We start from the raw sequence: 27,778 nt of genomic DNA, 5'->3' as shown, positions 1-27,778 counted from the left end.
GGAATGAGGGAAACAGTAACATGCTAAGCCAAGTTGAAAGTCAAAGTGACTGACTAATTACTACATATCCTTCTCTTCCCAGACTCGCATTTTATGAAGCTATGTAGCTTAGTACCTTAGTACTGCCAAAGACAATTACCAAAGCCAATTTCATGCATCGACAGCACTGAGTTTTACCCTCTCTCTTCTTCCTCCTCCCTGATTAAGTCAAAGAAAATATATTCCAAAGCTATTCCAAATTCAAATTTATAAATAAGCACAAATTTAGGATCCATATATTAGAATGTTTTGCCATCAATGTAATTCATGTTTCATCAGGCCAACCTGGATATAAGGGATAGTTGTTTATTGTAGAAATCTAACATTAAAGGCAGAGAGATTTCATAAAGGAAATTAAACATTCTTCCCAAAAAAGTTTAGGAAAAAAGATGATATGGGAATGCAAATGTCAAAAAGTGTTTGGAATTAAAATCTAACTTTATAAAAAAGAAGCTGGAAGACCCTCCTTTAAAATATTTATTATGTCACTATAACATAACTATGCAGAATTAATAGGGCAGAAAATAATTATTTCTTTGATCTCTACTAAAATATATACTCATTTTTATTAACATAAGAAACATAAAGAAAATATAGAAGTTCTCACTAAAAGAATTGATAGCTTTATGAATTTTTTAATTACCTTGATTCCTTTCCAAGAATAAGACAACTACTTGGCAATTTTTTAACCAGAGAAGATATATTATTGCAATATAGAAAGAAAATAGTTATGTCTGTAGCTTTTCTAAATGGAAAACAAAATGATCACAGGATCAAACTTAGACATGAAGGGTTTTTCATGGTTTCTTAAAATGCTATATTATACTCAGAGTTTATGCATTTTTCCTTTAAAGATTCTCATTGATTTTGAATGTGAAAAAAATGATGAGATGTAAAAGAATTAGAAAACAGGGATGTAAAACATGCTCTTAAAATCTGAGTCAAATAATGACTCACAACTAGTTAGTGAAACTAAGAACTGAATATGGGTATCTTTCTGATACTAAAGCATATCCTTTATCCATTCCACCATGCTGTCTAGAACGTCCTGCCTCCCATCCCTTTATGTCCAATTTTTTAAATTTTTTATCACCAGGTACAATTTTGCCTCCCTGATGAACTCTTCTCTGACTCACATGACTGGGAGTACTCTCTCCCTCATATAAAACACAACAGTAATTCAGCTATGTCTCCATCTCTTTCAATAGACATATTTATTAGCCTATTATTTTAGTTATTTTGGGTGAATGACAGTATCCCCTGCTGGAATATAATTTTGTTTCAGATAGGCTATTTGTCATATATTTATAGCACCCAATGAGTTAAAAACTCTGCCATGTCCCTAGTACATGCTTAATTAATAGTTTTAGAAAACTGAATAAAGAGACGAATGAAATTCAACTCTTCGATAATATAACTGAATTAATAATACATTGATCTAATCACTATAAAGTAAGGTTTTATTAGGTAGATATAGGAACAGGTTCACAACATTGGCCCTTGTCATTAAATAATAATTATGTATGCTAATAAAATTTCCATAATTTTTCATATAAAATGTCGCTAATGCTGGCTACTGCTAAAAATCAGGATTTTATGTTTATTGCCGTTAAAATTTTAGGCTGCTACTTTTATCCAATCACCACAAACCATTGTTTTATTTCTTTATAATGATTCTGTAAGACAATTCATTAATTAGCTATTCTCGTTTTGAGGCATTTATGTCTGGTAATAAATGATCAATAAACTGTTAAATAAAAGAGGGAGGAACAACAGTGCTAATCTCACACCTGAATGAAAGTGACTTATTAACAGGCCCTCTTTCAGTAACTTTTTAAAAATCTAACTATGTATTAAGACCACATTTTTATATAATTTGCAAAAGTCTATTATTAGATTCAATGTCAAACTACTTGCCTAAATTAAGATTAGCTAGCTATATAAAAAACCCTATTTGGCGCATTTTCTTTCCAAAAATGGTGGACTAGACTATTTCAAATCATGTTCCTGATGTGAATAAACAGAGAATTAAAGCAAAGGTAACTTGTTAATTTTTACTTTATGTTGTTATGTATTTCCAGTTGTCTGCAATGAACAAAAATTGCTTGTAAAATCAGAAAGAAAACAATAAAAGTCATTAAAAATGAAAAAAGATTACTTGAAATTACAAAATACCAATAAAAAGAAAAGCTATAAATTAAAAATACAACAACTGAAATTAAAATTTCAATAGATGTGGATAACAGTAGATTAGACATAACTAAAGAGAATGTTAGTGTATAGAAAAATAAGTCAAAAGAAAATATACAAGCTAAAGCCAGAAAGGGAACAAAGATGAAAAATTAAAAACACTGTTAAGAGACAAATGGGAAATAGTGAGAATGTGGTGAAAATATCTAACTTACCTATAAGTAAAATAAACCACAACTTTCTAAAACTAAAAAAACACATGAAGTCAGAAACTCAACTTGTGCAAGCAGAATAAATATGAGAAAATCACACCTAGGTACATTAGAATAATCTTACTGAAAACAAACAAACAAGCATCTTAAAGGCAACTGGAAAAAAGAGACATTACTTTCACAGGTTAAGCAGTAAGTTTGATAAGTAATTTCTCAATAGAAACAATGGAAGCAAGTAGATAGTAAAGTGAACTTCAAATTGTAAGGAGAAAATAAGTTCCTAGAGGTGGAAAAAAATTTTTTAAAGTGTTACTGAAGATAAACCAGGACATTTTATAATGACTAAAATGTAATTCATCAGGAAAATAAAACACATTTAAATTTACATGCAGTTAATCACATAGTTTAAAAATAAACAGAGGAACTAAAAGGAGAATTAGACAAATCCACAGTCACTGCTGGATTTAACACACCTCACTCAGTAACTGATAGAATAGGCAAACAAGAAAATGAAAAAATAGTAGAGATATGAACAATTTAAACAACATCATTTTCAATCATGACCTGATAGACATGTAAACAACACTGAATTCAACAACAGCAAAACAGACATTCTTTTTAAGTGCTTATGAACATTTAAGAAAATTATGATAAAGTATCAATAAATTTCAAAGCTTTGAAATTACAGAGCACATTTTCAAAATGCAGTGAAAATAAATCTAAAAAATAATGACAGAAAACTCAAAAGTCTCCCAAATGTTGGAAATAAAGCAACTACACTTCTAGAGAGCCCACAGGTCAACTAAGAAATCACAATAGAAATTAGAATATTTTAACTTAATTAGAATTAAAATATGATGATTTAAATTATAAGATAAGCAGTTAAGGCCATGGTTGCAGTGAAAAGTATAGCTTTAAATCCATAAATTAGAAAAGATAAAAGGTTGGGACTTCCCTGGTGGCACAGTGGTTAAGAATCTGCCTGCCAATGCAGGGGCATGGCTTCAATCCCTGGTCCGGAAAGATCCCATGTGCCACGAAGCAACTAAGCCTGTGCTCCACAAGTAAAAAGCCTGCCTGCTAGAGCCCATGAGCCACAGATTCTGAGCCCATGTGCCACAACTACTGAAGCCCATGTGCCTAGATCCTGTGCTCTTCAACAAGAAAAGCCACCACACAATGAGAAGCCTACGCACTGCAACGAAGCATAGCCCCACTCACTGCAACTAGAAAAAGTCCATGCGCAGCAATGAAGACCCAACACAGCCAAAAATAAATAAATAAATAAAATAAATTTATTAACAAAAGGAAAAGATAAAAGGTTGAAAATTCATGATTAATTGGAAAAGAAGAATCAAACTATCACTATTTGCAGATGACATGATACTATATATAGAAGACCCTAAAGTCTCTACCAAAAAACTATTAGAACTAATAAATTCAGTAAAGTTGCAGGATACAAGAATAATATACACATATCTTGCTTTTTTTTTAGACACTAATAACAAACTATCAGAAAAAGAAAACAAGAAAACAATCCCATTTAAAAATCACATCAAAAAGAATAAAACACATAGGAATAAACTTAACCAAGGAGGTGAAAGATCTATACACTGAAAACTATAAGACACTGATGAGGGAAAGAGGGAGGAGATACGGGGATATATGTATGCATATGGCTGATTCACTTTGTTGTACAACAGAAGCTAACACCGTATTGTGAAGCAATTTACTCCAGTAAAGATCTAGGTTAAAAAAAAAGAATAATAGGGGCTTCCCTGGTGGCGCAGTGGTTGGGAGTCCGCCTGCCGATGCAGGGGACGCGGGTTCGTGCCCCGGTCCAGGAGGATCCCACGTGCCACGGAGCGGCTGGGCCCGTGAGCCATGGCTGCTGAGCCTGCGTGTCTGGAGCCTGTGCTCTGCAACGGGAGAGGCCACAGTGGTGAGAGGTTCTCGTACCGCAAAAAAAAAAAGAAGAAGAAGAATAACAAAAAAAAAGAGAAAGAAATGGAAACATACCTCATATTCATGAATTTAAAGAAATAATACTGTTAAAATGTCCATACTACCCAAAGCAATCTACAGATTTAATACAATCCCTATCAAAATAACCAAGACATTTTTCATAGAACTTGAACAAATAATCCTAAAATTTATCAAAAGAGTAAGAATAGGCAGAGCAATCTTGAGAAGAAAGAACAAAGCTCCCTGACTTCAGACTATACTACAAAGCTACAGTAATCATAACAGCATGGTATTGGCACAAAAAACAGACACATACATTGATAGAACAGAATAGAGAACCCACAAATAGACCCATGCACTTATGGTCAATTAATCTATGACAAAAGTGGCAAGAATATACAATGGAGAAAAGACAGTCTCTTCAACAACTAGTGCTGGGAGAGCTACATGTAAAAGAATAAACTTAGAACATTTTCTCACACCATATACAAAAATAAACTCAAAATGGATTAAAGACCTAAATGTAAGACCTGTAACCATAAAACCAGAAGAGAATATAGGCAAAACACTCTTTGACATAAATTGTAGCAATATTTTTTGAGGGTCTCTCTCCTGGGGCAAAGGAAACAAAAAATGAATAAATAAATAAACAAATGGGCCCTATTAAACTTAAAAGCTTTTGCACAACAAAGGAATTCATTGACAAAATGAAAAGACAACCTACTGAATAGGAGAAAATATTTGCAAATAATATGACCAATAAGGGGTTAATATCCAAAATATATAAATAGCTCGTTCAACTCAACATCAAAAAACAAACCCCAAATAAAAAATGGGCAAACTGAATAGGCATTTTTCCAAAGAAGACATACAGATGGCCAATAGGCACATAAAAACATGCTTGATATCACTTATCATCAGAAAAATGCAAATTAAAACCATAAAGAGATATCTCCTCAAATCTGTCAGAACAGCTAATATCAAAAAGACCACAAATAACAAACGTTGGCAAGGACATGGAGAAGAGGGAACCCTCATACATTCCGGTGGCAATGTAAACTGGTGCAGCCGCTATGGAAAACGGTACAGAGATTTCTCATAAAACTGAAAACAGAACTACCATACGACTCAGCAATTCCACTCCTGGGCATTTAACTGAAAAAAAACAAAAACACTAATTCAAAAAGATACATATGCCCCAATGTCCATAGCACTGTTACTTACAATAGCCAAGATATGGAAGCAATCTTAGTATCCATCAACAGATGAATAGATAAAGAAGATGTGATACACACAAATACACACAATATATTACTCAACCATAAAAATGAATGAAATTTTGCCATTTGCAACAACATGGATGGACGTGGAGAAGATGCTAAGTGAAGTAAGTCAGACAGAGAAAGACAAATACTGTATGGTATCACTTATATGTAGAATCTAAAAAAGGAAAACAAACTAGTGAATACAACAAAAAAGAAACAGACTCACAGATATAGAAAACAAACAGGTATATAGTAGTTACCAGTGGGGAGCAGTAAAGGGGAAGAGGCAAGATAGGAGTAGGGGATTAAAAGGTCCAAACTACTATGTATAAAATAAATAAGCTACAAGGATATATAGTACAACACAGGGAATATAGCCGATATTTTATAGTAACTATAAATGGAATATAATCTTTAAAATTTGTGAATTACTATGTTGTACACCTGAAACATACAATATTTTACATCAAGTATACCTCAATTAAAAAAAGAGAAAGAAATGAGCTATCAAGCCATGAAAAGACATGATAGAAACTTAAATGTATATTACTAACTGAAAGAAGCCAATCTGAAAAGGCCACATACTGTATGATTTCAACAATATGACATTCCAGAAAAGGCAAAATTATGGAGATGGAAAAAGATCAGTGGTTGACAAGAGCTAGGGAAAGAGACAGATGAATAGGTGGAGCATAGAGGATTTTAAGGTAGTGAAAGAAACTATTCTGTATGATACTACAATGGTGAATACGTGTCATTATATATTTGTTAAAATTCATAGAACGTACAACACCAAGAGTGAACCCTAATGTAACCTATGGATTTTAGGTTCTATGTGTCTGTGTAGGTTCATGCATTGTAACAAATGTACCACTGTGGTCCAGGATGCTGATAGTGGGAGAGATTGTGTATGTGGAAGGACAGGGAATATATGAAAATTCTCTGTATTTCCACTCAATTTTGCTGTGAACCAAAGACTGCTCCAAAAAATAAAGTTTATTAATTTAAAAATAAAAATAAATAAATAAATTGAAGAAGATCTAAATGGAGGCATATATCAGGAACATGAATTAGAAAGTGTAATGTTTTAAAAATATCAATTTTCCCAAACTGATTTATACACTCAGTGCAATCCCAGTCAATGTCCCAGGCAGATGTTTTATGAAAATTCACTAGCTAATTCTAAAATCTATGTAAACAGAAAGACCCAAAATAGCCAGGGATCTTGAAGAAGAAAAGCATGAGACAACTTACACCACAGTATATCAAGAGTTAGTATAAAGCTATAGTGTTAAGAAAATTTGGTATAGGTGAAAAGACATACAATTAGAAAAATAGAGCAGGAGAGAGAGTCCAGATAAAGGCATATACAGACACTTGATTGGTGAAAAGGCGGCACTACAGAGTAGTGGGGGGAAGAAAAGATGTTTAAATAAATGGTACTAGTTCAGTTTACTAGGGGAAGGAAGGAAGGAAGGAAAGAAGGAAGGGAAGAAGGGAGGGAGGGAGGGAGGAAGGAAGGAAGGATGGAAGGAAGGGAAAGAAAGAAAGAGAGCGAGAGAGAAAGAAAGAAAGAAAGAAAGAAAGAAAGAAAGAAAGAAAGAAAGAAAGAAAGAAAGAAAGAAAGGGAGAGAAAAAGGAAGGGAGGGAGAGAAAGGAAGGAAGGAAGGAAGGAAGGGAAGAAGGGAGGGAGGAAGGGAGGGAGGAAGGAAGGATGGAAGGAAGGATGGAAGGAAGGGAAAGAAAGAGAGAGAGAGAAAGAAAGAAAGAAAGAGAGAAAAAAGAAAGAAAGAGAGAAAGAAAGAAAGGGAGAGAAAAAGGAAGGGAGGGAGAGAAAGGAAGGAAGGAAGGAAGGGAGGAAGGGAGGGAGGGAGGGAGGGAGGGAGGGAGGAAGGAAGGAAGGAAGGAAGGAAGGAAGAAGGAAAGAAAGAAATGTGACACCATCCTCACACTAAACATAGAAATCACTTCTAAGTAGATCATTTATCTAAGTGTGTTCTAGGAGGTAATATAAAACAGAATACTGTTTTTATGACATTGGAATACAAAAAGTTTTTTTAAATGGGAGAAAAGGTCAAACTATAAATGAAAAGATGAATATACTGAACTACATTAAATTAGCTACTTCTGCTGAAGCAAAACACCATTATGAGTGAAAATACAAGCCACAGAGTGGGAAGAAACATTTGGAAAATTATACAGTTGTCAAATAGAACTCTTAAATATCAATAAGAAAATATTAGACAATCCAATTTTTAAAATAATCAAAATATTTCAGCACTTAGAAAAGAAGATATTCAAGTGGCTAAAAATCATATAAAAAGTTGCAAACTTCATTAGTTGTTAAGGCACTGCAAATTAAAACCGCGAGATAGTACTATAGACCCACCAGATTTATTAATACTAAAAAGATTGACAATACCAAGTGTTTGCAAGGAGGTTGTCTTAGTCCTTATAAGCTGCTATAGTAAAATACCACAGACTAGACTAACTACAAACATTTATTTCTCACAGTTCTGGAGGCTGGGCATTCCAAGATCAAGGAGCCAGAATGGTCATCTTTGGATGAGGGCCCTCCTGGTTCATATCCAGTGCTTTCTAGCTGCATCCTCAAATGATGGAAGAATGAAAAGAGTCTCGTTTATAACCATATTGGTCCCATTCTTGAGGGCTCCACCCTCATGATCTCTCAAAAGCCTACCACCTAATATCATCACATTCGGCATTAGGATTTCAGTGTATGAATTTGAGGTGGGGGGGACACAAACATTCACACCATAGCAGATGTGGAGCAACTGGAACTCTCATACCCTGCCAGAGGATATGTAAATGGGTAAACCACTTTGGAAGACTGTTTGGCATTATCTACTAAAGTTGAATGTATGTAACTCAGGTGCATATTAACAGAAGGTATATATACATAAATATATGCACCAAGAGATGTGTATAACAACGTTCATGTCAACATTATTCATAACAACCCCAAACTGCAAGAAACCCAATAGTTATCAACAGATAAATAAACAGTCATAGAGTCATACAATAGAATATTGTGCCCAGCTACAAAAGTTCATTAACTTCTGTTATACATGAGAACATAGAAGAATCTCACAAACACAATGTCGAATGAAGGAAACTGGGTACAAAGGAATGCAGACATTTCTTTTAGAAACTCAAAAGCAAGCAATATTAATCTATATAAGTCAGAAAAACAATTAATTTTAGGAAGATGAAGATAGTGACAAAGAGGGGTCACCACCAACCTTCTGTTTCTAGATATGAATGTGTTCACTCATGACAATTAAAAGATTTATAATTTTTGCACTTTTCTACAGGTATGTTATTCTTCCTTAAAAATGTATATTAAAATCCCTATTTTAAAATCTACTAAACTTTTCTAGTAAACAGACCTTTTCAATGAGGTAATTTGGGCATGACATGTTCATGTGGGCTCATGCTGGTAGATAGACATCATCAGCCTATTCTTTCTTAAATGCATATCTGTTTAATAATCAGTTTCTTTGGCAATAATCAGTTTCTCCCTTAATAATCAGTTTCTTCACACCCTCCATCAGATTGCCAAAAAGTTATCAATGTTAAATTTATCAATTAATAATTTCTAGTCAACTTTTCTTGTCTTTTTGAAAATTATTTGCAGTTTTTCTGATGCCTCTTTCAGTATTTTTGCTTCAGCAATTCAAAGAATTAGTGGCAATTCAAAAAACAAATACAATATAGAGATTTTTTAAAAATACAGGAGTGAAAACTAAAATAAGGTAAAAGCGATAATTAAAAATATAATTGAAGAAAACAATAGATTAAAAAAATAAATAAAAATCAGGATCTACAGTTTGATCCCTGCTAGGTCACCATACTCCAGGAGTGGGGGCGGGGGAGTGGAATTGTGACAAAAATTCAAACATATACTGACATTTTCTAATTTAAAGGACACAGGGGGAAAAACGTTCTGTAAATATCAAGGAAGATTAGTAAGAACATTGAATCATGAAAAATCTGTGGATAAAAGACCCTACAGTGAGCAATGCTACTATTTAAATAAATGGTGTGGTCAAAAAAGCTACTAAGGACTTCCCTGGTGGTGCAGTGGTTAAGAATCCGCCTGCTAATGTAGGGCACACAGGTTTGAGCCCTGGTCCGGGAAGACCCCACATGCCGCGGAGCAACTAAGCCCATGCGCCACAACTCCTGAGCCTGCGCTCTACAGCCCAGGAGCCAAAATTACTGAGCCCACGAGCCAGAACTACTGAAGCCCACGTGCCTAGAGCCCATGCTCCGCAACAAGAGAAGCCACCACAGTGAGAAGCCCGCACACAGCAACGAAGAGTAGCCCCTGCTCGCCACAACTGGAGAAAGCCTGCGTGCAGCAACGAAGACCTAACACAGCCAAAAATAAATAAATAAATAAATTTATTTATTTTTTAAAAGCTACTAAAATTATAGTAAACTCAAGAGAAAATTCAGAAGTAATTCTTAAATGAGAAGATAAATAATGCAAAAATAATTCAAGCAAAATAAAACTTTTAAGAGTTTAGGAACAATAGTTTTTCAATCATGTACCTCTTACACACCATGAATAAGAACATGAGCTTGGAGCCAAACAAACCTGGATACTTCATCCTCACTATATTAACTGAGGCAAATTATTGATCTTTCTGAGCCTCTGTCTTCTATCTATTAAATACTCACCTTTTGTGTATTGCTCTGAGGATTAAATGAAAGAACAGACTAAAGCCCTTAAACATAATAGAGACTCCGTAAATAAGAGTCCAACTTTCCTCTCCCCAACCATGTTTACTTTCCCTAGAAAGGAATTTTTCTTTGTCAACCAACTAGAAATCATTTTCGTGTTCTTTTTTAAAATCTTCACCCATGGTTAATTACCACTTGGCCATGGCACTGTTCTTCCAAGTTTATTCTCAGTTATTTGTCCTGCCTTCCATCACATCCTTCAAAAATATGAGCTACCTTAGAGGACATCCTGTGCAGACACACTGCTGTATTAAATTGCCTCACCCTTTTCTCCTCTTATTGGTAGCAGCTAGAATCTTTAACACTGATACAGTAGCATCAAGATTACAACAAAGCGTTTGCTGTGAAATGTACATCATCAGCTAAAGTAATAGTTATTTTCCATGTCATTGATTTTTATTCTTAAAACTCCACTTTTTCTGACTTAAGTGAAGCTAAATTTTTCCTAGCTTAAATTTATACTTGTGGAAATTCCTCAGGGTGTATATTTAAATTGATTTAAGATTAAGAAGAACTACATATTTACTTCAAAATTTAAAAACAAATTACTTCTATGCTCCCAGTAAAAGCTTTTCTTCAACTGAATTAACACAGAATTTTATCTAATTTTCACTGATCTGTATAGGGATCAAAAGAATCTGACCCTCATAGCCCTCCATGCTAAATAGGAACTTTATAAAGCTAAATATTAAAGTCACATTTAGGAAATAGTTTAATTTTCAAATGTCTGTCAACAAAATAAATATTTCCATATACCTGAAGTTGTACTTAACTTGGTATATCCATTTTATCAAATTAATTGTAGAAATTGCATCCGTATCATAATTTAGTACTTCATCTCTAACAATTAGAGAGGACCCTTCTTATGATTAATAAGTCAAGAAAATAACAAGAAACATGTATCTAGTAACATATTAAATTCATCCATGTATCCTACTTAAACTATTATTTTCATAATTTTCAGCTTGTAAATTGGTACTTTTTATAACTACACAAATATGATTTTTCATGTATAGAATTGACCCCAAGCCTCTGCTATCATGAACTTTTGAAGAGGATTAGTCTTAAATTAATCTTTCAAAGTACTGCTCATACTAGGATAAAGAATAAGCCAGTATTCACACTTCCCAAAAACTCACATAATGACTCACGCCTCTTCTCTCTGAATCCTTTCTTTTTTGTCCACCTGATACACAATAAAGGATAATTCCACAGGATTTGATTATCTGCTGGAAGTAGCTTATTCAGTCAATTTGATCAGAAAGTGAACCTTCCCATTTCCTATAGAAAATACACTCCATGGTTTCACACTTCGGCACTAAATGACCTAATGTATTCTACTGAAAAGCAAAACAACTGAATAAATGATCCACATGGACATAAACTAGATACTCAAATATTTACTGTTTCCATGTATTTATTATTAGTGCCTGTTCTTTTTGGCAGTGAAAGTTTGGAACTATCTTTCTCAGATATTGCTAAGATAATTCTACTATAGGAGCTACCCTAATCCAAAGATCACAGCCACAGGGAACTGTCAAGCATTTTTTCTCTGCTGAGATAATTTATGGAAAAAGGCAACTCATTCTTCATGGGCCCACTTTACTGGCAAATGCCTGGGCAATGTCCACTGTAGTCAGTACCATTCCATTAATATTAAGCAAAAGAAGAGGCAAAACCCTATTAACTCATCTTAGCATCTTATTAGCCATAAAAGCTAATAATAACTACAAATCTTGAATTCAGTAATAAAACCATCACAGAGAGAAATTCCCAGGTGCCAAAAATTTGAGAATGTAATATTGGAAAAAAGAGAACACATAAAATAAGTTCAGTAGTTGAGAGTAACTGATAAAGTGACCTCAGCAAGAAAGAAATGAGTTGAGTCAATTTTAGATGTGTGTTTATACCCAAGAGGCAGAATTTTAAGTAAGCCAAAGTCAGTATAGAATATTGTTAGCTGAGGTTAATATAATACAATCATAACTCAGGGCAAATGCATGGGTTCGCATAATTTTTCTCATCACTTGTTGGATAAAAAAATAAAATAGTGATCTGGATAGAAACTCATATGTCTCCTTTTTCATTATTTTTAATCACAGTCTCTACAGAGAGCTCATATGATAACAGAATTTTCCAAAGCTTTTTCACATATTTCCACAGGAAAAGGTAAATATTGTTTTTATTTTCTTCTCGAAGAAACGTAATTTTCATCTCAGCTTTGATAGTTTATTAACTAGCCATAAGCGATTGATCGGACCATTTCTATGAGAATAAATGGTCATTAACACATATTACAGAGAGAGAAAACGTGAGAGTAAGCAGTCCAACTTCTGACACCTTGGTGGCTCAGGGGAGAGGGAGCATTAACGAAGCATCTAGCCTCAAGTCACTAATTTGCATCACAAGCAAGTTGGTTCTTAACTTCAGAAGTTCTTTGCCATCTGGAGATGGTCTGATGACCTGGGTGAGGTGAGTTGCTCTGTCCTGTTCCCTCGATTCAGGGGTCCAATCAGCCCTGATTGACACTTGGCATGCTCTCAGGGAGGCTGAAAGCTAAATGGACACAGAGAGCAGAGCAGCCTTTTGCATTGCGACAGTGACTTCTTCCAGAACAGGCTGAAGTTCTCTAATCTCTGAAGAGCTGAATGAAAGGAAAAGAACTACTACAAATTCAACAGAGGGAAATGTAGAATTCATGCTAAATGGGCACTTAGGCCCCATCACTTTCACCACTTTTAAAGTAACCTCTTTCCATTAGTCAATATAAATATTCTTGTGAAGTTGTATAATGCTTATCTGCTATAATTGTGAGCTTAAAGGAATTCTTCAAACAGTGTAATTTGCTCTAGAGAAAGTAAAGTGATAGCCTATGGTCATATGCTTCAATGTCTCTAATCCTTATATTTAGACAAAGGTTATTATAAATTCACCATTCCCTTTTCCAAATAATGCTTAATACACAATATTCTTTTATTTTGTAACTAAACGTACACAGGACACATAAGTATACTAGAGTTGAGGGAAAAAGTCCAGGATAAATATATCTAAATATAGTATATTTCCCCTAAAGTTCTAATGCTACTATATAAACAAATAATGAAAAATTAATATGAGTATAGGGCTCTTGTACAAATTAAGAGAAAAATATCCTACATGACTTTTGTATTTAATTTTTTTAATTTTGTTCAAAAAAATTAGAACAATTTTTAATAGCTTTCACCAAATACACAGAAAGGTCCAAATCAATAAAATCAATTTAACATTTTTCACTGTCCAAAAAGAATATCTTTCATTGTTTTTTCTTACTCCATTTTTTAATGATATAAATACAATTGTAAGCAATAGCATATTTCTTCTGAATTTCAGAAAGGCAGCAGGAATTCAGTTTCTTAACACGTACATATTAGTTCCTTGTCTCCAATACAAATGTTATGAGATGGGATAACAACTGTATTGTAGAGTTTCCAGGATGGGAAGATGTATTAGAAATCACAGTGTGTAAGGTAAATATAATTGGGTCCAAAAAACAGCCAATTCATTCATACATTAAGGTACAGTGCAAGAGAGTTTTATTTCGTAGATACATATCCACAACAGAAATACATAATCACAGACTTTTTACATGTTTTACAAAATCTCCACTGTCCATTCAAAAGATGATTTTTATAAAATGCTACTAACCATACCCTGGTCCAATCTAGATTCATATGGATCGAATCCCCTACCTAGCTTTATGTTTTTCTTCCTAAAATTTATGAACCCAATTACAAATCACTGCTGAGTGACATTCAGAAGACATTGCAAGGGTGTCTACTCTACCTCTCTTGTCAAATGTGTTTCAGCAGAAGGATTATTGATGGAAGCCTGAGATACAGATGAAGAGGAATTAGAGCTGTGAGGTTTAGAATTGCAGAAATTGCGTCTATATAAACAGCTGAAAGAAAGATGATATTCTGTTCAAATGTTTCCTATTTCAAAGAACTCTCCAGAGTCCCATTTACTCCTGATAAGCACTAACAGTGCTTACAAGTTTTCTTCAACCTGGAGAATGGCTTAAATTAAGGAAATACTTTTAGCTAAAAAGAAAGCTGCAGCAGAACTTGAAAGGTATAGAATAAAACCTGAAAAAGATTTCATCAGACAATGAGATCTAGCTCTGGTGCCTTAATCTGCGAAATAAAATTATGAAATAACTGATTCCTGTTTAACGCAATAGTACACACAGGCCTTGTTTCATTGTGCTTTTGCTTTATTGAGCTTCACAGATACTGCGTTTTTTACAGATTGAAGGTTTGTGGCAACCCTGTGTCCAGCAAGTATATTGGTGCTATTTTCCCAACAGCATTTGCTCACTTCATGTCTCTGTGTCACATTTTGGTAATTCTCATAATATTTCAAACTTTTTCATTATTATTGTATATGTTATGGTGATCTGTGATCAGTGATCTTTGATGTTACTATTGTATTTATATTGAGGCACCACGAACCCCACCCATATAAGAGAGAACACTTAATCAAATAAACCATTAGCCAGACTCATCAAGAAAAAAAGAGAAAAGACTCAAATCAATAGAATTAGAAATGAAAAAGGAGAAGTAACAACTGACACTGCAGAAATACAAAGGGTCATGAGAGACTACTACAAGCAACTCTATGCCAATAAAATGGACAACCTGGAAGAAATGGACAAATTCTTAAAAAGGTGTAACCTTCCAAGACTGAACCAGGAAGAAATAGAAAATATGACCAATCACAAGTAATGAAATTGAAACTGTGATTAAAAATCTTCCAACAAACAAAAGTCCAGTACCAGATGGCTTCACAGGTGAATTCTATCAAACATTCAGAGAACAGCTAACACCCATCCTTCTCAAACTCTTCCAAAAATTGCAGAGGAAGGAACACTCCCAAACTCATTCTATTAGGCCACCATCACCCTGATACCAAAACCAGACAAAGATACTACAAAAAAAGAAAATTACAAACCAATATCACTGCTTAATATAGATGCAAAAATCCTCAACAAAATACTAGCAAACAGAATCCAACAGCACATTAAACGGATCATACGCCATGATCAAGTGGGGTTTATTCCAGGGATGCAAGGATTCTTCAATATACGCAAATCAATCAATGTGATACACCATATTAACAAATTGAAGGAGAAAAAACATATGATCATCTCAATAGATGCAGAGAAAGCTTTCGACAAAATTCAACACCCATTTATGATAAAACCCTCCAGAAAGTAGGCATAGAGGGAACTTTCCTCAACATAATAAAGGCCATATATGACAAACCCACAGCCAACATCATCCTCAATGGTGAAAAACTGAAACCATTTCCACTAAGATCAGGAACAAGACAAGGTTGCCCACTCTCACCACTCTTATTCAACATAGTTTTGGAACTTTTAGCCACAGCAATCCGAGAAGAAAAAGAAATAAAAGGAATACAAATCGGAAAAGAAGAAGTAAAGCTGTCACTGTTTGCAGATGACATGATACTATACATAGAGAATCCTAAAGACGCTACCAGAAAACTACTAGACCTAATCAATGAATTTGGTAAAGTAGCAGGATACAAAATTAATGCACAGAAATCTCTGGCATTCCTATACACTAATGATGAAAAATCTGAAAGTGAAATCCAGAAAACACTCCCATTTACCATTGCAACAAAAAGAATAAAATATCTAGGAATAAACCTACCTAAGGAGACAAAAGACCTGTATGCAGAAAATTATAACAGACTGATGAAAGAAATTAATGATGATACAAATAGATGGAGAGATATACCATGTTCTTGGATTGGAAGAATCAACATTGTGAAAATGACTCTACTACCCAAAGCAATCTACAGATTCAGTGCAATCCCTATCAAACTACCACTGGCATTTTTCACAGAACTAGAACAAAAAATTTCACAATTTGTATGGAAACACAAAAGACCACGAATAGCCAAAGCAATCTTGAGAACGAAAAATGGAGCTGGAGGAATCAGGCTCCCTGACTTCAGACTATACTACAAAGCTACAGTAATCAAGAGAGTATGGTACTGGCACAAAAACAGAAAGATAGATCAATGGAACAGGACAGAAAGCCCAGAGATAAACCCACACACATATGGTCACCTTATCTTTGATAAAGGAGGCAAGAATATATAGTGGAGAAAAGACAGCCTCTTCAATAAGTGGTGCTGGGAAAACTGGACAGGTACATGTAAAAGTATGAAATTAGAACACTCCCTAACACCATACACAAAAATAAACTCAAAATGGATTAAAGACCTAAATGTAAGGCCAGACACTATCAAACTCTTAGAGGAAAACATAGGCAGAACACTCTATGACATAAATCACAGCAAGATCCTTTTTGATCCACCTCCTAAAACAAATAAAAACAAAAGTAAACAAATGGGACCTAATGAAACTACAAAGCTTTTGCACAGCAAAGGAAACCATAAACAAGACCAAAAGACAACCCTCAGAATAGGAGAAAATATTTGCAAATGAAGCAACTGACAAAGGATTAATCTCCAAGATTTACAAGCAGCTCATGCAGCTCAATAACAAATAAACAAACAACCCAATCCAAAAATGGGCAGAAGACCCAAACAGACATTTCTCCAAAGAAGATATACATGTTGCCAACAAACACATGAAAGAATGCTCAACATCATTAATCATTAGAGAAATACAAATCAAAACTACAATGAGGTATCACCTCACACCGGTCAGAATGGCCATCATCAAAAAGTCTAGAAACAATAAATGCTGGAGAGGGTGTGGAGAAAAGGGAACACTCTTGCACTGTTGATGGGAATGTAAACTGATACAGCCACTATGGAGAACAGTATGGAGGTTCCTTAAGAAACTAAAAATAAAACTACCATATGACCCAGCAATCCCACTACTGGGCATATACCCTGAGGAAACCATTATTCAAAAAGAGTCATGTACCAAAATGTTCATTGCAGCTCTATTTACAATAGCCAGGACATGGAAGCAACCTAAATGTCCATCATCGGATGAATGGATAAAGAAGATGTGGCACATATATACAATGGAATATTACTAAGTCATAAAAAGAAACGAAATTGAGATATCTGTATGAGGTGGATGGACCTAGAGTCTGTCATACAGAGTGAAGTAAGTCAGAAAGAGAAAAACAAATATCATATGCTAACACATATATATGGAATCTAAGAAAAAAAAAAAAGGTCATGAAGAACCTAGGGGTAAGATGGGAATAAAGACACAGACCTACTAGAGAATGGACTTGAGGATATGGGGAGGGGGAAGGGTAAGCTAGGACAAAGTGACAGAGTGGCATGGACATATATACACTACCAAACGTAAAATAGATAGCTAGTGGGAAGCAGCTGCATAGCACAGGGAGATCAGCTCGGTGGTTTGTGACCACCTAGAGGGGTGGGATAGGGAGAGTGGGAGAGAGGGAGATGCAAGAGGGAAGAGATATGGGAACATATGTATATGTATAACTGATTCACTTTGTTATAAAGCAGAAACTAACACACCATTGTAAAGTAATTATACTGCAATAAAGATTAAAAAAAAAAAATGCTGTGTGTTCTGACTGCTCCACTGACTGGCTGTTCCCTGTCTCTCTTCCTCTCCTTGGGCCTTTCTATTCCCTGAGCCACAGCAATGTTGAAATTAGTCCAATTAATAAGCATACAATGACCTCTAAGTGAAAGGAAGTCACACACCTCTCATTTTAAATCCAAAGCTAGAAATGATTAAGATTAGTGAGGAAGGCACGTCAAAAGCTGACATAGGCCAAAAGCTAGGCCTCTTGCCCCAAAGAGCTACCTACCTAAGTTATGACTGCAAAGGAGAAGTTCTTTAAAGAAATGAAAAGTGCTACTCCAGTAAACACATAAATGATATGAAAGTGAAACAGTATTACTGCTGATAGGGAGATAGTTTTAGTGGTCTAGCTAGAAGGTCAAACCAGCCACAACATTCCCTTAAGCCCAAGCCTAATCCAGAGCAAGGCCCTAACTCATTTCAATCCTCTGAAGGCTGAGAGAGGTGAGGAAGCTGCAGAAGAAAATATGAAATGAGCAGATGTTGGGTCATGAGGTTTAAGGAAAGAAGCCATTTCCAGAACATGAAAGTGCAAGGTGAAGCAGCAAGTGTTGATGTAGAAGCTGCAGCAAGTTACCCAGAAGTTCTAACTAAGATCATTAATGAGGGTGGCTCCACTAAACAACAGATTTTCAATGTAGACAAAACAGTCTTCAATTGAAAGAAGATGCCTTCTAAGACTCTCATACCTAAAGAGGAAAAGTCAATGTCTGGCTTCAAGGCTTCAAAAGACAGCCAACTTTCTTGTTAGGGGCTAATGTAGCTGGCAACGTTAAGTTGAAGCCAATGCTCACTTACCATTCTGAAAATCCTAGGGCCCTTAAGAATTAATCTACTAAGTCTACTCTGCCTGTGCTCCCTAAATGGAACAACAAAGTCTGGTGACTGCACATCTGTTTACAGCATGGTTTGCTGAATATTTTCAACCCACTGTTGAGAACTATTGCTCAGAAAAAGAAGATTCCTTTCAAAACATTACTGCTCATTGACAAAGGCAGATGTGGTGGAAATAGCAATAGAATCAGAATTCGAAGTGGAGCCTGAAGATGTGACTGAACTGTTGCAATCCTATAAGGAGTCGCTCCTTATGGATGAACAAAGAAAGCGGTTTCTTGAGATAGAATTTATTCGTGGCGAAGGTGCCATATAGATGGCTGAAATAACAACGGAAGATTTCTAATATTACATAAACTTTGTTGATAAAGCAGCAGCAGGGTTTGAGAGGATTGGCTTCTTTTTTTGGCGGGGGGGGTATAGTTGTTTTACGATGTTGTGTTAGTTTCTACGGTACAGCAAAGTGGAGTTCCCTGTGCTATACAGCAGGTTCTCATTAGTTAATCTATTTTATACATATTAGTGTATATATGTCAATCCCAATCTCCCAATTCATCCCACCCACCCCCTGTCCCCCCCTGGTGTCCATACGTTTGTTCTCTACATCTGTTCCTCTATTTCTGCCTTACAAACCGGTTCATCTGTACCATTTTTCTAGATTCCACATATATGCGTTAATATATGATATTAGTTTTTCTCTTTCTGAATTACTTCACTCTGTATGGCTTCTATTTTAAAAGAAGTTCTACTGTGGGTAAAATGCTATCAAATGCTATTAATTAATATGCTATTAATTAATTGCACGCTACAGAGAAATCATTTGTGAAAGGAAGAGTCAGTCGATGTGGCAAACTTCATTGTCGTCTTATGTTAAGAAGTTGCCACGTCACCCAGCCTTCAGCTACCACCACCCTGATCAGTCAGCATCAGCCATCAACACTGAGAAAAGACCCTCGTCCAGCAAAAAACATATGACTCGCTGAAGCCTCAGATGATAGTTAACATTGTTTAGCAGTAAAGTATTTCTTAATGAAAGTATGGACATTGTTTTTTTAGACAAAAGCTATTTCACACTTTGAACAGACTACAGCATAGTGTAAACATAACTTATATGTGTACTGGGAAACCACAAGATTCATGTGACTCGCTTTATGGTGATATTTGCTTTATTGTGGCAGTCTGGAACTCAACCCACAATGTCTTCAAGGTAACCCTGTACAAGAAAATTAGACATAAGCCAGAACAAAAAGATTACAATAAATTCTTCACAGATGACTCTAAAATATCTTTACGGAGAAAGCACAAGGAGTACGTTTCAGAAGATGAGGAATTATAAATGTCCATCTCCCCGAAGCAACTCACTCCTTCATATTACCACATATATAATTTTTTTCCCTGAGTACCAATGACAGGATTTCCCAAAACACGTTTTCCAGATCACTTACTCAAGAGGACGTTTATAAAATTTTCTTGATAAAGGACATCAGTTTAAAATGAGGAAACGATTGGACCATTCCCTAATTAATTAGCTTTTTTCACTGTAGGACTTCTCAGAGTTTTTCATATGCTATTATATTATACTGTGTTGATCCACGATGGGGACACAATACTCAGCATTTCCAAATTTATTTGACGATGGAAGCCCTTTCTTATTTTTTCATGGAATGCCTTTGACTACCATTCTAAGGAGTGTGTATAAGAATTTTGTAGGTTTGGGATTGAGATTATTAGCATAGAAAGTCACTGGATGTTTTTCCAAAGACCAACATCACCAGTTATTTGACTTTGTGGGAAATGTACAGCAGGTCAAAAACCTATTGTCTCAGTGAAGGCAATGTATCCTTGCCTTTCCAAACCAGCACTCCCCACCCCAGTCAGTCACATTAGCAAGCTCACTATCAGTCAGGTAATCACAGCATATTCATATAATCACAGATATTCATGCTGGCCACACATACCAACATGTTCCCCTGAAAACACACCCTAGATGTGAAAAGTAACATCCTTTTCAATTTTTATAGTGGCTTCTCTTATGTTTGCTCGCAACATACTATTACTGTGCTGAAAGATTGTTACTTATGTCCTATAAATCTGCCTGCCTTCTCACAGTAGTTACTTTTCAGATGGTGACCAGAAAACTTTTGCCAAATTCTGTTCTACTGAAAAAAAAAAATTCTCTCATAGATTCTCTTTTTTAAAAAGTCTAGTTTGGGGTTACTTATTTGCTGCTATTTATTCAAACAAGAGAGTGAGAGTTGAAATACCACCTGTTTGGAAAAAAGACTTTATTCTTATAGGATGTATGTGATAGTCATTTGCTTGGGAACTGGAACCATCACTGAAGTGACCAACACTTTTTTTTTTTTTTTTTTTTTTTTTTTTTTGCGGTACGCGGGCCTCTCACTGTTGTGGCCTCTCCCGTTGCGGAGCAGAGGCTCCGGACGCGCAGGCCCAGCGGCCATGGCTCACGGGCCCAGCCGCTCTGCAGCACGTGGGATCTTCCCGGACTGGGGCACGAACCCATGTACCCTGCATTGGCAGGTGGACTCTCAACCACTGCGCCACCAGGGAAGCCCACCAACACTTTTTATTTGTCACTTTGCACTCAAGTTTTATTTTTATGATGCCTCCATTTAATGAGCACTATATCTTTATGCAAGAGATATTGCTTAGAACTTTACATTTACTGTCTCAATTTATCCTCACAACATCCCATGTGAAAGCTATAATTAGCCTCATCTGGGGAAACTGAGTCTCAGAGAAAATAAGCTTATCACTGAAAGTCCCAGTTATTAAGTGATGGGCTGATCTTTGAACCTGTATCTGTCTGATCTGAAAGACCCTGATCTTCCCAGGATACCAAGCAGACAGCTATGTCATTGTTTCTAACAACCCCTTAGTAAAGCAACATTTACTAAGGGGTTGTTAGAAACATGTTATCATATGTTATCATAGTATTTGACAAGAAATGGAAGGATCTTCCCCATTCCAGCCAGAGGTGCCCTTCCTCAAATCGTCCACCAAAAAACAGAGGATTTAAGCTTCTGTGAAACTAGGCCTGAACTGATGGACAAAGAGAATGAAACAAAAACAGAACGTCCCCAGGAAGAACAGAGGTGGAATGACATCCACCTTAGATCTTAGAGACTCTGCGTTCAGCTTATTTTGGAGCCAACTGACCTATACTGCCTCTTATAATAATTTATGAAACTTTCTTTCTGCAAATGTAGTACAGTATGTCCTTATAAAAGCATCCAAGTTTTCATATGAAGACTCCTACCAACAAAACCCTGGTTAATAAATCTTGGCTGTGAAGTGAAATGCAAGAGAATTATTATGTAAGACATACTCCTTTATCAGCAAATGTGCTGACTAGTCAGGTTGCATGGTATCAGTGTTAATAATCAGGCACAACAGAAAGGTCAGGAGAGATTGAAAAGCAGCGAGGTCACTAGGGCATGAGTTTGTTAAAGGACTTTCTCTTTTTAAAAAACACTGTTATCAAATATCAAATATCCTGGCTATGTGATGCCTTAATACATTTCTCTGCTTCACTTGATCCTACCATGTCTTGGCCATAGTACGGACAAGACAGTATATGAGTCTGAGAATAATTGGTCTTTAACACCTGAATATTTGAGGCTCCCTATAGAAGAGATTGACTTGCTTCTACTAATCAGAACAAAAGAAGATGGAAATAGAAATTAACATTTAAGTACCTACTATGCGCCAGGAACTCTGCAGGTATGCTGATCGTGTTATTGTATTAATCTTCACAGTGTTATAAAATAGGTGTTCTGCAAATGAGAATTACTAATGAAGTGATGCCCATGCTCCCTAGATCCCTCAACCTGATGAAGTTCAGCCAGGGTTCAATCTGAGATTTGCTGGCTGCAAAGGCTGTGCTCACTCCTCCACTCTTGCATCCGTTGGGTTATTTTCACTGTCCTGACCATCCTGTAGAATCAGAGAATGCTTTAAAAGGTAGAGGAGACCACAGAGATATCCTAGATAACAACCCCCCCCCCAGTTTACACATGAGAAATTTTAAACCCTCAGAGGATGCATAATATAACCAAAATCAAAAGCTTCTTGGTGCCAGAATGGGAAATTAACCTCTTGATTCATACTCATTTTGTATTTTTACTATTTCCTACTGATTTCCTTGCTGTCTTCTTAAATGATGGTTAAAACCAGGCTTACCACATTTCACAAATCCAGAGGATACTGTTCATATTACAGTACAGCATCCCAAGTCAAAGCCATCTGTCTTTTGGTTTATGAATTTGTTTTTAAAATAATTGTAGGAAAATATTCATCTTTTAAAAAATAGCTAAAGTGAAAAAGTGTTTGTGTGAAAACAGGCAAGATCATTATTGTATGCATAAGAGCTTACCCGAGGTCATAGGGATTAGACTAGGATACCCAGTTGTCTTCCCTCTGTCTAAACTTGACCCCACCCTGACATCTTGGGCATCTTTCAAAATCCTGTTTGTGTATCACTCCTTCCAGGAAGTACTGTAGAGAATCACTTCACCATAGCTCCCCTGATCTCAAAATTAATTGCATCATACGCTGGTTACTTCAGCATTGTGTGTATAATTTCATTATTCTACTTACTGAACAACATTGCAATTTATTTTGCTTGTATGCTTACTCTCATTGTTAGAATGTACACAGTGAGTGTACTTCATTTATCCCTGCGTACTCAGAACCTAATACAGTATTTGGCTATATAGGTGTTCAATAGATGTGTTTGAAATGAGTTGAACAGAATTGGCCTGGCTTGAATATACTTAAAGTTAACTGTCAGTTGTTACCATCTGATTAATCTGGTTATGTCACTACCATCTCAACTCTTGCTGAATTAGCAGAACACTTTAAGTTTTTAGAACTACTTTATTGAGAAAAAAATTTGTTGACTTCCGTTTGCAATGTCAGTAATGCATGAGTGAAAAGGATGAGCGGGACCCAGCACAGGAGGTCTTCATGCTGCTGTAAGTTGGCTTACTCAGGTAAGAACTTAAAGTTTTCTTCACACTTTGGCCTGACACACTAGCTGGATTACAATAAGCACCAGAAGCACAGTGAGGCACAGGAGCAGAAAATTAAACATGCCACACATCTAAATATAGCACAAGAGAGAAAATCTAAGGTTCTAAAGAAAGCAATGTAGAGGAAGTCTTCACTTTGGTCTCTCACTGGATAGACTGCCAAACACTCTTGTCAAACATCTTCATGAAACTATTCTAAAATCAATTTTAATACATTTTAATGATTTTTGTTTCAAAATATAATACTTTAAAAATATATATTTGATGGGTAAAGTCTGTAAGCTAAACCATAGGCAAGTTTTATAAGTTTCTGGTGGTTATAAGGGTCAAACTACATGGCAAGAGGTACTCATGCTATATAGATGCAATGCAAATACTTCATGGAGAGATGCCAGAGTGACATATTGTATAAAGAAATAGAATATGTGATCAACCATAGTGAAGTAGAAACGAACCATGCAATTAGACAAAGGCAAATCCAGAATCTGAATGATTATGGTACAGAGATGGTGATGGAGATGATCTCCTTTATATGGCTATAGGAGAGGAAATGCACTTCTAGAATATTTAAGGCTAGAATGACAAATTCATGGCCCTCGCTTGTCAGTATTAGTATGAGGCTAATGGAGGATTAAAAGGCGTGGTGGAGATAAGCACCCTGTAAATGAGAAAGTCCTGTTCAGGAAAAAGACATTCCCTGCAGGAGTAAAGTTCCAGCACCATGGATCATGCATCATTTTAAATTTATATATCATAGATGGATAGATGAAATTTTATTTCAAATCTGGGATTTGGGTAAGTCATGGAGATATCTCAGTAAGTGTTGATATAAGACTAGAATGACTAAGTTGTAGTTTATAAAACTCAAGAATTTCAGAGACATATATAAATTTTTAAGATTTTCTGAGATATATAAATAGTGCCTGGACATACTTAATCAAAAACATGCTCTTTGAATATAAACTTTAAATGTATTAATACAGAGCTATTCTTTTGCATTCTTTAAATATTTTTTTTCTATTGCAATCACTTCTATGTCTTAAATTTGACTGGGGGAACCATGCAATTACAAAGATGAGGATGCAAAGTTCCTGATGTTAGTACAAGTTATTTTCAGAGTCAAATTCGAGGAGAGAATAAATCTCTTAAATTTTACTCTGCAGTCTCAACATTAAAGTGATATACATGTCACACTTACTCAGTGCTTTTATTCAGGAAGTAAAAAAGGAAGCCAGCAAATGGCTCTGACATTGCCTACTCCTAAAAGTGTCTCAGTCCCTGCAGTGTATCTGTTAAGAGGTAAAATATAAAAGTCCAGTCCATAAGGTTTAAGGATTTGATCTTTGAGGAAAAAGCAGAATAAAATATTGTTTGTGATTCTGACTCTCTTAAAACATGCAACTATAAGGTCAAAATAGGCAAAATTAAGAAATAAAACTTGCTTCATTGAGAGGCAGGATTGTAGCAAGGGCTGAGGGAGATGGGACTTGCAATACAGATTTAGGGAGATATCTGCATAGAGGTGATAGTTGAAGGCATGAGTGACGATGAGAACTCCAAGGGTGAGATATGACAGAAATGGCCTTTGATTCTCAGACCAAGGAAGGGTGAGAAGCGAAGCACACAGATTCATAATGAAATACTGTAGCTGCTATTTTTCACAAGGGCAGGGGGCAGAGAAGGAGCTTCATTAGGCAGCTGATTTCCTCTTTATTCCTACTGCGACAGAATGCTGGGCTGATTCCCATTCTGATGATTGTTCTTACATCGCTTTTCAGCGACATCAGGCTCCTAAGTCACAGAAAGTGTGCACCAAACTCAGACATCCAGAGAAATGTGGCGATAATGAACTAGGAGAGAAGGACAATGCCAAGCTACCTGCTAGAAGACTAGTGTCTGAAGCAAACCATACTACAAGACAATTTTGTTGTCTTTCATTCTTTCTTGCCATATGGCTAATATTTAGAATATTCTCTCTTTTTAAATCAAAAAACCTTTTCAAAAGAATGGCTACAAGTTTCAACATTTTTAATTTTGTCTTTTCTCACTCATAACAATCTTCCCTTGAACTTGACCAAGAAAATTATCAGACATACAGAGCTTTTGTTTTGTCAAAACAGAAGTATCAGTGTATTTCTCTTGATGTTTTATAAATATAAATACATACATATATGTACACATACACGCATGCCTCCCTCCCTTCTTGCCAGGCTACCTTTCCCCACTACTAATGAATACTGAGCTAAATATCCTGACTTCTATAACCATTTACTATGGTTATAAATTTCAACATTTATTCATTCATTTAACAAATACTTTTGTGCCCAGCCCTGGCTGCACAGTAGCACCCTCTGGGGACCTTTCAGGGTTCTCAATGCCCACACACATCCCCTGGCAGTTACATTAGACCCTCTGGGTGGGGCCCAGGCATCAGCATTTTTAAAGATCCCCAGTTGAGGCCAAGGTGAAGGAACTGAGGCCATGAAACTTGCTCAAGATCACAGAGCCAGGAGGTGGTAGAGGCCAGGAGAGACGCCACTCCAGGACAGGACTCCTCCCTGCAGCTTCATTCAGGCCTTCAAAGGGACACTGCTTAGTCACATCTCTCTGACCCACAGCTTCCACCCTGACCATGACCCCAGCGCCACCTCAGTGCCCTCCCCGCACCTCACACTCTCACTGCCTCGGCTCACAGCCCACCATGAGCTCCGCGCTCACAGGTAGTGGATCTGCCCCAGGGTTCTTTCTGCAGCCCCGTCCATTAATAAAATATAAATAAATAAATAAATAAATAAATAAATACTGTTGCGAGTCTGCATTGCTAGGTCCACGAAAAAAAGGCAGACAGTGCCCCTGCCCTCATGTAAACTCATTCTGGAGTTAACATTCAGAAAATACATCTTGCTCCTAATAACGGTATATTATGATAAAAAATAAATAAGAACAAAAAACAAAAAAGGAAGGGATGGAAAAGAAGGATAAAACAAAGTTTATTGGTTTTCTATGTGAGAAGAAAACAACAAAACATTCTTTAAAATTTTGCTACTGTTTCAGATCATTTTGTCTAGTTTAGCAGCGACATGTGATTACGTTTCTCTAATTCTCTAGTCCTCTAATCATATGTCTAATAACTGAGTAGACATACATCAACATGACCCTGAAAAATATGGCATGTTAACCCTATAATAGATCACACAGATTCAAAATGGCACTGGAAACATTAATCCTTCTTCCAACAAGTATTTGACTGTCTTCTATGTTGCAGGTATTCTTCTAGTTCTGGAGATTCAGCAGTGAATAGCACCCTGTCATCTTGAAGCATAAGGCTTGGTGTTTGACCTCAAAAGCCAGTCAATGACGCGTGGCAGAGATTGTCTTTAGGAGACTAGCAGAACCAGTATAAACAGTAGCCCCCTTAAGTGACATCACTTTCATCCCCTCCCTTTTTTCCCATACCTCCAGATACAAAAGAGTCATAGAATGCTAGAATTGAAACCTATGTTAGAGTTTTTCTAGATTATGTATTCTAATGCCTTTTATCTGAAGATGTGTGAATGAGGGCCAGAGGTTTTAATTAACATCCAAAGATTATTCAGCAGATTATGATAATGACAAAACATTAGAAAACTATTCCTTCTGTGTATGCATGTGTGTACACATGTGTGTGCTAAGGGAACAAAGACCATGTAACAAGTAACCCCCTCCACTTCCTTAAAAACTATTTTCTGCATTTTTCTCAGTAATAAACTTGCTATCTTACTGTTCAGAGGATTTCTCATTTATCACTAAATTCTCCTTTGAGCTCTCAGACTTAGAAAACATTGAAAACCCTGC

The sequence above is a fragment of the Globicephala melas genome, chromosome 6 (assembly GCF_963455315.2).
Source record: "Globicephala melas chromosome 6, mGloMel1.2, whole genome shotgun sequence".
Taxonomy (NCBI): Eukaryota; Metazoa; Chordata; class Mammalia; order Artiodactyla; family Delphinidae; genus Globicephala; species Globicephala melas.
This window is presented reverse-complemented; position numbering follows the sequence as displayed.